Here is a 10578-nt window from a genome sequence, read left to right on the forward strand (position 1 = left end):
ACAGACACAGTGGATGGAGCTGTCAGCTAGCAAAGTCTAGAGAGTCACTTCTCTGGGGAAATGACTTCCACCTCAACAGCTTCAGGATAGAGTTCATTCACAGATATAGATAGATTATAAAGGCAAGTTATTCCTTCCTACCTCAGCAGGCTGTACTGCACAGAACAGAACATACTCAAATAAGGAAATGCCTTCTGGTAGATGACACATCTACCGCTGGGCAGAAGCACAGTCACCCACACTTGACCATATGGGCCCATACAGTGTCACTCAGAAGATTATCCTACATTCACTGCCTTGTCTCCAAACAGAAGTGAGCAAAATGCCAGTCTGTGCCTCTGATTCACAAATTCACATCTAAACTAATGGTTGACTGAGGCCAATTCCTGCCAGCTTCCTCACAATACAGCTTACTGCTATTCCAGAAGAGAAAGGGGACTAAAACAAAGAGGCAATGAAATACTCCTGGAGGCTTCCAGAATGCTTTAATTCATAATTCTGTCTCAGTACTGTAATTGAGATATAAATAATATCCTTGTTTCCACTTCAGTTACTTTCAACCTCACCAATGTGAGAACAGACTCTTCTATCTCTCAGGTATGTCAGAAAGAAAGTTATTGCACCAGAAAGCAAAGATGATTTTTAAAATAGTTTCCACATCAGTTCAAATGATAATGCAGTCATGCAAGTGTTGTATAACTGGTATTATATTCAGAGTAGTTTACTTCTTGAAAGTGAAATATAAACATTTCAACCATACCTACTTACAAGAAATGTGCTTACAAAGCATGATTATTTCCTATGAGAAAGAAAACCCCCAACACTCTCCTCTTTAAATGGGCAAACAATACATTTCCTCTTCCCATACCACAGTAAAGGCTTACACATGCACATCACGTACACACACATAAACGTTCACATGTGTAAGATCCACCACAATCAAAAAAGGAAAGTGCCATGAAAGGACCCTGTAGTAATTGGGTAGCACATCTTGATGTAAATGAGCATATCTCAGAAAAGCTGCAGGCCTTGTAGCCTTGTTTTGCACTGCTAACCACATGCAGGCACACACACACAACAAACTACTTTCATGTTAGCTCAGTTCTCCTTCCACAAAGCTTGGTGGTAAAGCTCTCCCTGACATCCATCAAAGAGAGGGACTGATGAGGTGAGAGCTGATGAAAGTTTTGAATGGCCAAGGAAACTGATGATTTGAAGAACTTAATTCCTTCCATCTTAAACAAATGCTTGTTTCCCTGGGAACTCATCAGAGCAGCTGTTCTGAGAAAAAACTCCTTTTTTCTCTTTGCCATACCCTGTTCTCAGGACAAAAGGATTCCTCTGACATGTAACTACCCATCTCAATTCCCAGTGTGGGCAACAAGAAGGGATATGCATCTTTGGAGCAGACTTTGTCTCAGCCCAAAGTAAATATGTAATATATTTAGATGAGTTACCCCCCCAAAATGCATGTTTCTCTCTGCTGATGGTAGAAGGAGGCTACCACAGGGAGCTTCCACATTGACCTTAGAACTGGACCATGCCTTCCCCAAAGCTGAGGGCAGGAGGGAAGCACTGCTCACCTGGTTTGTAGGAAAATTCCTGTTCAGCTCTAAATCCAGAGATTAAACCTAAGGACACAAACGGGGTGCACCATCCCTCCACCAGAGCACTGAACAGCTTCTTACTTCACCATACATCCTGCACTATCTATCTGTTGTGGGGAGAAGAAAGGGCTTCCTCTGTGGCTCCTACATCCCTTTTGCACTAGAGCATGGGTCTAATAATAAGGGAAATGTGAATGGTGACATAATTGCCTTTCCAATCCCTTTGGACATGCTAGTTCAGGGTTATCTGAGGGCATGTCTTGTTTATTATTAAGAATTTTCTTCCTCTGCTGCACAATCTTTTCAATAACTTGGTACATTCCATTTTAAAATTGAGAGACTGATCCAGAACTTTCATCTTCGAATGGTTTTACTAATTTCAAGCCTGAAGTCCCTTGTGACCAATTTCTAGCCAGTAGGGTTGGAGCCAGTAGTGTCACTTAACTCAAATGGTTCTTCTCCCTCTGTGATTTTTCCCTTTCTCCCTGTTCCCAAAAACATATTTATAAGGAGACATCATTAATGTCACCAGTTTCAGAAGCCAGCTTCTTTTCATGTTTCCTGCAAAGGAAGATATGACATTCTTCTCACTGTAACCATTTAATTAGTTAATCCTGCTGGACCATGGGTAATGAAAGCTATACAAACAATTCACTGAAGAATGCCAAAGTATAAATGTACCAATACTTCCCTGTCTCTATTCAGAAAAAAAAACCCTCACCTGGTAATCAAGTTTATCACTGTCACTGAGTTGGAAAAAAAAGACACAGTGGTTGTTAGGGCACCCTCTCACTGATCAACAAACCTAAGCCTCTTTCTACAGCTTGTCCCTTCACAATAGCAGCTGTTGTGAGAGGAGAGCAGGACCCAAAGCAGCGTCAATGCTGAGCACTAATTGCAGAGCAGGGACAAAAAACAACTTCAAAGCTGGCACGGTTGGGCACTGCAGGCGATGCCCCAATTAGCTGCTGGGAGTGGTGCTGCGAGCTCCTTGGTTTTGGAGGCACAGCCCCCTCTGCCAGCCCCACTCTCCTTTCACTCCCCATTTCCCAGCCTGGTTTTCCCCCTCAAAAGAGACGTGGCTGCAGCTGAATCAATCCTCTTCTCTCAGCTCCCCAGGTGGATGCCAAGGAAGTGCAAGGGGCAGCAGCAAGTGCTCCAGCCAGGATATCAGGTGGGCAGGACCTCATGCTGATTCTCTCACCCCTTCCCATGTGTTTCCCTAGGACAAAAAAGAAGAAGCTAACACATGTAGGGATAAATTAAATAAACATACGTTTATAATAGACCCTCACTTCCCTCTTGTTTCCTTTTTCTTTGCAAGCCAGTGGGATTTAGCCCACAGCACCTTGTTTACTTAACACATTGAGAAGCCTTTCTCTCTCTGAGATGAACAAGGAAAGTGCAGGGCATGGCTCAGCCTTTCCAGCATGCCTGCTCCTTCTGCCGTGATGGAGGCACTGCAGAGCCCAGAGCAGCGCATCTCCTGCCCTCAGCCCCATGCAGAAACGCTCCAGGCTACCCAGAAGTAGAGTGTGGTCATAAGGTCCAAAAGCAGCTGCCCTCTTGGGTCTTATATTTAGCCTGAGAACAAACAGTACTTTTGGCTTATGGCCTGGATTCTCATAAGAAGAAAGGAAAAAGTTGGTCTGAGAGGCTTTTTCAGCTGCTTTCCCTAAAACCATCTGATTTTATTCCTCCTTATGGAAAACATTTGTGGTTTTACGCTAAGGAGTTTGTTCACCAGTTCTCCACAATACAAAAAACCCAGAGTTTTTTTAAAAGGGGACAGAAGTGTGAACAATGAAAATATTTAATTCCAGCTAAAATTGCTGGAGTTTTGCAATGTCATTCATTTTCTTAAGTAATACCCAAATATTTTTTTTGGTGTGCTCCAGCCAATATCCACTTGAGCTTTCATATGAAGAAAATAAAATAGATGTGAATTATTCAACTCTAGAGAAACCAAATCAACCACTATACAATCTTAATGGTGCATACTGGCAATCTCGTACCAAAGTATCTAACCTATGTCATTATCCTCTGTTAAAAGGTAGTGGGGTGGGGGAAAAGAACCACAATGAGACTATTCATAGAGCTGGGTATCTCACAGGAGGTTAGATGAGCCCACAACCTTGGCATCAGCGGTGTTAATTAATGGGGTTGTTGTTCCACTGGGGAAAGACCCTTTGTCTGATCCTTGGCTAGGTTAGTGCTACTCTGTGTACATCAAAGGAATCACGTTCAATAGGCAATGCTAGTGATCCCAGCTCCCTCAACCTTTTCTAGTTTATCAGAAAAACAAATGTATTTAGAGAAAGCTACTATCCTTGTTCAATCCTGTTCTGTTTCACCCCACATCAGTCCTAGTTCCATTAATTAAGACAGGGACTGCTGGACAAGGTGGTCTTTGATATACATCCCAACAACCAGAACAACCACCCTTCAGAGGGAAAAGGCAAGAAAGATTTGCAATCAGATGGTGCTGTGAAATAACTTGCAAGTCTTGATACATAAAATTTACACATTTCATACCCACCACTTGTGGACCACAACTGGTGACAGCACTCTGAGCCCTGGTGATGCTTTGGTAGCTGGAAATGGTGGTAGGCAGGACTTCCAGTGGCATCCGTATCAGGGAAAAGCCTGTTAACATAACATAGTGTGCAGCCGTGGTCATTCAGCAAAAGCTTTGAATTAAAGCATGTGAGTTGTCTCCCTCAGCAACATACTCAAAAGGATGAATGAACCTGGGGTACAAGAAGAGGTATTTTTTTATCAAAAACTTAACATTTCTGTCTCCTAACAAGAGAAATGAGAATAGCCCTGTGGATATTTTCTGGAAACAAGGAAATGAAGAGGCAAAGCTCCATTTCTTTTCTGAAAGCATTTTGCTGAACTATTTCCCTGCATCCAGCAGCAAAATTCATGCGGTGTTGCAGAGCCTGTGGTGTAGGTAACTGCTGGCTGAGTACTGTAGCTTTACTGATATGGTTAAACTACAGCAGGTGTGGTGGTAAGGCCCCATTGCCTGAGCCCTGGAGACCCAAGCTGAGTGACCAAGCCACATGAAGTAGACATTCTGGTTCTTTTGCTAAATTATCTTGACAGGCTTCCAAACCAATGGCATCCTTAAGAAAATCCTTTGAAAGTTCTAATGGAGTTCAGTTCAGTTTTATAAAGCAATGCACTAGACACTTTTGAAATTAATTATTGGAAAGACTGAAAGGAAGTATTTGCAAATATTTTGCTGTCTGTAGTTCATTTGTGGGACAGTCCTGATTTCCAAGAATGTGTCAGTCATTCAGTTTTTTCTGCCACAGGAATGTCGAAACAGCTTGGAGCCTTAGAGTTATTTGAAAACACTTTTGTTCAAATGTTTACAAATCATTAAAATTGTTTAGTAATGTCAGCATTATTTCTGCCTCTCTGACTGAGGCATTCTGAAAGGAAAAGTATGAATAATGATCAATAAATAACAGCACAATGACTATGGAAATAAATGCTTGAAACCACACACAGATTCAGGCATTTGTCTGAATGAAGGACAGATTGTTGAACACACAGGCAAGCAAAACCCAAGCTGTCTGGAGCAACAACCTCTCCCTCTAAGCCTGGCCTCTTCTGCATCCCTGCCTCTTCCCAGCAGCACATAGGGACACAGTGACTGACTCCCTGATGACTTTTCAGTGCCATCTTATCGATCCAACAGCAGGTACTTTGCTATGGAAACACTTTCAGGGCTAAACACCACCTCATATATATGCAAAGTGACATGGTCAAACAAGCACACCGAGGGCTGGGCAGCAAGGAAAGTTCAAAGGCTTGCCTACCTAACAGCTTCTGGGCACTTTTTGAAGTGGTGGAGCAAGGTTTGGGTTTGCCCAAGGCCAGTATCTGTATCCAGCTGGTCACCAGAAGCTCCATCCCTCTCCATCCACCTGACACACAGGTAGCCATGAAGTAGGATGCTGGCACTTTCTGCAGCACAAAGGGGAGCCAACCCATGAGGTTGCCACATCTCAACCCCCCCCGCCCCCCCGAAACCCAGGTGGTGGCCACATCCAGGTTTTCTTTAACACCTTCAAGGATGGTAACTCCACCACCTCCCTAGGCAGCACATTCCAATGCTTGACAACCCTTTCCATGAAGAAATTCTTCCTGGTGTCCAAACCAAACCTCTCCTGGTGCAGCTTGAGGCTGTGTCCTCTCATCCTGCCACTAGTTGCCCAGAAGAGATTGACCCCCGCCTGGCTACAACCTCCTTTCAGGTGATTGTAGAGTCTGATAAGGCCTCCCCCAAGCTCCCTTTTCCCCAGGCTAAACAACCCCAGCTCCCTCAGCCGCTCCTCATAAGACTTACTCTCTAAAGCCTTGACCAGCTTCTCTCTGGCACAGGAGCCACCTTGGCTGGCACCTGCTCTGTCCCAGCCCCAGCACAACAAACCACTAAACACAGAGCTGTAGGAAACCGGGTTTCACCCACTCTGGAAATGGATTAGGGAGAAGCACCGCACGACCCAGCTGCAGGCCCATGGTAGGTGTGTGCTTGTGCAGCAGCGTGGGCCAGCAGAAGGAGGAGGCACCACATGGGTTTCCACTGTGACAGAGGCCAGGTCTGCAGGACACTTGAGTTCCCACTGCTGCTGACCAAACACTAGGGTGAGAGGGATGCCAGAAGGCTTTTGAGAACATAATTGCCCAGCTGTATGAACACTGTGCGGTGCCCCATTTGTTTTAGGGAGAAGAAAAGGCGTGGGGATGGGGGTGGACATGTAGTGCTTAATGAGATACAGCACAGCAAAAGCTGACAAGTGCCTAGCACTTATTGAACAGCCACTTCAGTCTGCTGCTCTTCAGGCCCGTCAGACACAGAGCGAGACCAGAAAACATGAGGCCAAGGTGAACACTCCTGTCAAGAGACAGCCCTGCACAGAGGAAAATTTGGTAAATGTTTTGGAGGCGGTTCAGTGACTGCCACACACAGTACAACACTGCATTGAGCCGTCTACAAAAAAGCCCTATTTACTGGTTAAGACCTCCTAGGAGATGCTTAGAGTAGCAGAGGGTGCCATTTCCCAGAATTTTTTATAGACTTGAGTGACTTTGGCAGTGGAACACAGATACCATGGACTATGCAATGGATTATAAAGAAGAGCAGGAAAATATTTGTTCTGCAGGAGCTATTTTGGTACTAGGGGTTAAAGGGCTACAGCACAGTGATGGCTGAGCTTCTGCCTCCACCTCTGGGAGCAGAGGCATCTAACAGGGAGGGCCAAAATTATAACCAAGACAGTGGAAGGACCTGAACATGCTCCTGAGCATGTCAAATCTATGGGCTATCCTCCTACCTTACAGGGAACAAGCAAGTTTTCAGATCACTTTTCTGTGAAGAATACTAATTCTGAACATATCATTGCTACCACCAGGACACTAAGGGGTACCTAAGGGACATAATCATGGAGTGGATATGGCTGAGTGTAAGAGCGTACCTCAGACAAAAACCATCCCACATCATGCTCAGAAGCTGCAGCACAATGGTCTGTGCAATGCAAAAACCACATGATTCCTCTCCTCCACATCAACTCTCTAGAAAAATAATGGCTGGAAACTTGAGCCAAAGGTGTTTGGACAAATCAGGCAAAAGAAATTGCATCCAGTGTTGAGCTTTAAAAAAAAAAAATCACAGAAGCAAATTTTCCTGATAAATTAATATCTGTGGTAAATCCACATCATTTCACACCTCTGCTAAGATTTGCATTGCAATAAAAGACTGTGTTCCATGTTAACACAGGACAGCCCTCAGCTTCTTCCATGTAAAGCTAAAGGAGCTCCATTCCATTTCAGTCAGCCAGTTAATTAAAACAGAAGTAATTAGGAGCAGGGGGGAGAAACAAGATCCAGTAGGTGTCTCAAGTAAGCAGTTTTTGTCAACTCAGTGTGAAGCTGAATGATGTCCTCCATTTTGACTGACAAATGCTTTCCACTCTCAGAAATTTTTCATTTTCCATTTTCAGAGGCTATAGATTTCCATCTCCTACCCTAGCAACTGTTTCGGTGTTTTATGATTTTTCCAGCCCCTTCTGATTTGCTCAGAAAATACAGATAGGCCAGCTATAATAAACTGTCACAGGATGTACAAAATCTTCACAAGAAATATCTAGAAATCTACAGCCTCTTCTTGTACCCACAAATGACAAAAATCACAATGAAACATTAAACAGAAAGCAATCTGCCATGTGTGGGTGAGATCTGATTTCAAATCTAAACACGTCTTAAATTTCTGAGTGTTGTTTAATAGAACATCACTTGGCCTCTTCTAGGGATAAAATGTCACTCAGAGATACAGCATTGTTTTGAGATGACTCAAAACAAAGTTACGATGAACCAAGACAATAAATTGTGTACTCTATTTTTAAAGAAGCGTGCATGGGCTTTGCTTTTCAGCACTTATTCATCATCATTTCTATATCCCTGAAAAGACACACTGGAGCCATACTCATCAGCTCATTACATGTACTCCCTGAAACACCCCTAGGCAGCCATCTCCTCTGGCCACTCTCCTGGGAGTTGCCCACTTCATTTTTTCAGCAGAACCCACCCTGATCTGTCACTCTGATGTCCAGTAGACTCCTCATTATACAAATTATCTGTCATTACCAAGCAGATACAAAGCTCCAGACAAATGTTAATAAAAGGCTACACAAAAAAAGCAAAACACTCCAAATGGACCAATAGTGCACAGCTCTCCACCTTTTTGCAACCATTCATGCCAATGCAAAATGATCAGATGGTATTTTACATGCACAACACTTTAAATTACTTTTTGAGGGTTTTTCTTAAAATCAGCAACACAGAAAAGCACCCCTGTGATTTGGATGTAAGGGAAGTCGGGAAACATTACTAGCAGCTTTGATTTAAGAAGTTTTAAACCCATAAGGCTCCACCACCTGAAGGAAAGTGTGAGACTCACCCAAAACTGCCACACACCACGTTTTCCAACAGCACAACCCATAACACATTCAAGCTGAAACGCCTGTAGGAGACTCAGTCAGTTCTGGCTAAAGGAAAAGAAAAAAATCAAATTATCTGTTCTGCTGACCTATTGAAACTGAACCAAACAGATGGGCTGATCCTCAACAGACACTCCTCTGCCAGAAGTCGCCTCAGCATCTTCCAAGGTGTTGCCAGCCTGGCCATGGCAAAAGCAATCACTATGGCATTACAAATGACAATCAGACATGCCTAAAATCCTTCAAGTTTCTGCTTCTTGCCACGTTTTTGTCATGCTAACCCATTTTAGGATTCAACACTTCACCAAGCTTCCAGGAAGCAATGCAATTTTGGTGAACAGGCTGATATTTATAAAAGGAGGGGCAGTCAAGGTTAATGGCCCTCTTCTATAGAGGAAGCTTTGAACAATAAAAAAAAGCCCATGTACATATAATAAATTCTCCATGTGCTTTCTCACAGACATATAATTCTTGATGCAAAACATTTTCAGGATAGGAGTTGAACATAGAAATAGGAGTGAAAGTCTGGTAAATATTGTTAAGGAAGCTCTCTCTCTCATGTATCTGCCAGAGAGCAAAACAAGTGCAGCCCTTATTTTTCTCTCCATCCATGAGGAGTCTGTAAGCCTCTTAGAAAGAAAGTCAGGCCACAATCATTGCTCAGGTTTGTTCAAAGTAAATCTAAGAAATTACTGGAGAGACACTGGTCAGTAGTTGTGTCCTCACACCATGAAAGATTAAGTGCTCTTTTTAACACAAAAAAAAAAAAAGGAGAAAAGGTAAGCCAGTTTGCTAGGGAACTATGTAAACTTTGGTGTTAAATCTCCAAAGAAAGGGGTAGTATATTAACTAACTGCTTGGCCTGGGGAAAACAGTCTCAGGGAATGATGTAGAAAGGCTGAAAAAAACCCCAAAACATAACACTTCTAAGTAAGTAACTTAGCTCAGAATGCCTGGGTTCAATTTCCAGCTCAGTTTCCTCTGTCACCCTGGGAAAGTCACTTATTCCTTGTGTCTATTACCAGCCATAGGAGCTCTGAAGCAGCAAGTCCCAGCAATGCCCTAATGTGGAGAAAGTATGCTTGTGGAAGCCAGGTAAATCTCAGAAACAAAGCCTCTAGTGCAGGAGAAGTTGGTGAGAGAGGATTGAAAGAGAACACAAAAACAAGCTGGTTACCAAGCATTAGCAAGCCCCTAGTAAATTCCTAGAAGAGATAAGGTGACTGTGTTTTTTACCACAAGATAACTAATGAGGACAACTTGCTCCACTCCACCCATGACTAACCTCACCACCTCATTCTCTTCTCAGTACATGCGGTATTTGCAGTGAGTAACCATATATAAACTGCAGATAGCACATCCCTAATAGGCTGCTGTGATCTGCATGCTCTTTAAATCAATTATATTAATCTTTTAATTTACATAAAAAGTCTTAACTGATGGTTTTGAAAGCTTTGTTTCAAGAGGCTTGATTTTCGTAGGCGTGGATTGGCTCACTTCTCCCATAGGCACAGACACACAGAATCAGAGCCAGCCTTGGAAATGGCAGAGCTTCACTCCCACACACATATTTTCCTTAAAAAAGTGAAAACCAGGGGCCAAGCACAGTCTCATTCACAGCCCCAGCTCCACAGTGGTTTTTCCATGTTCTTTAGTCAGCAAGGTCTCACTCATAATGTGGTGGCAAAAGGTCATACACCACCTTCTGCCTGTATATGGAAGCAGTACAGGCTGTGGGGTTTCCCTGTCAGAGCTTGAGAATAGCTTTACCAATAAGGGTTGTGGGCTTTTTTTAATTAAAAAAAGAAGAAGAAGAAGAAAAAATAAAAGCCCACTACTACCATTTTTTTCATTTAATGGGGTCTACCACGTCATCTTCTTGTGCTTGAAGCCTGAGGGTTCCTGTGCAGAACAGGGTTCCTGTGCAGAACCAAGCCCAGAAGTGAGAACAGCTCCCC

The 10578-nt window shown here is 43.3% G+C and overlaps 1 long non-coding RNA gene across 1 annotated transcript; it reads right to left on the reverse strand.

The window, feature by feature from the left end:
• Window positions 1–200: 200 nt before the first annotated feature.
• On the reverse strand, window positions 201–8912 carry LOC108446129. The gene is made up of 3 exons (XR_001861242.1): window positions 8581–8912; window positions 4147–4253; window positions 201–2829 (listed from the first exon to the last, which is right to left on the reverse strand). It is a non-coding gene; the product is annotated as an uncharacterized LOC108446129 (long non-coding RNA).
• Between the last annotated feature and the right edge of the window lie 1666 nt (window positions 8913–10578).

The sequence above is a fragment of the Corvus brachyrhynchos genome, unplaced genomic scaffold (assembly GCF_000691975.1).
Source record: "Corvus brachyrhynchos isolate BGI_N302 unplaced genomic scaffold, ASM69197v1 scaffold3, whole genome shotgun sequence".
Lineage (NCBI taxonomy): Eukaryota > Metazoa > Chordata > Aves > Passeriformes > Corvidae > Corvus > Corvus brachyrhynchos.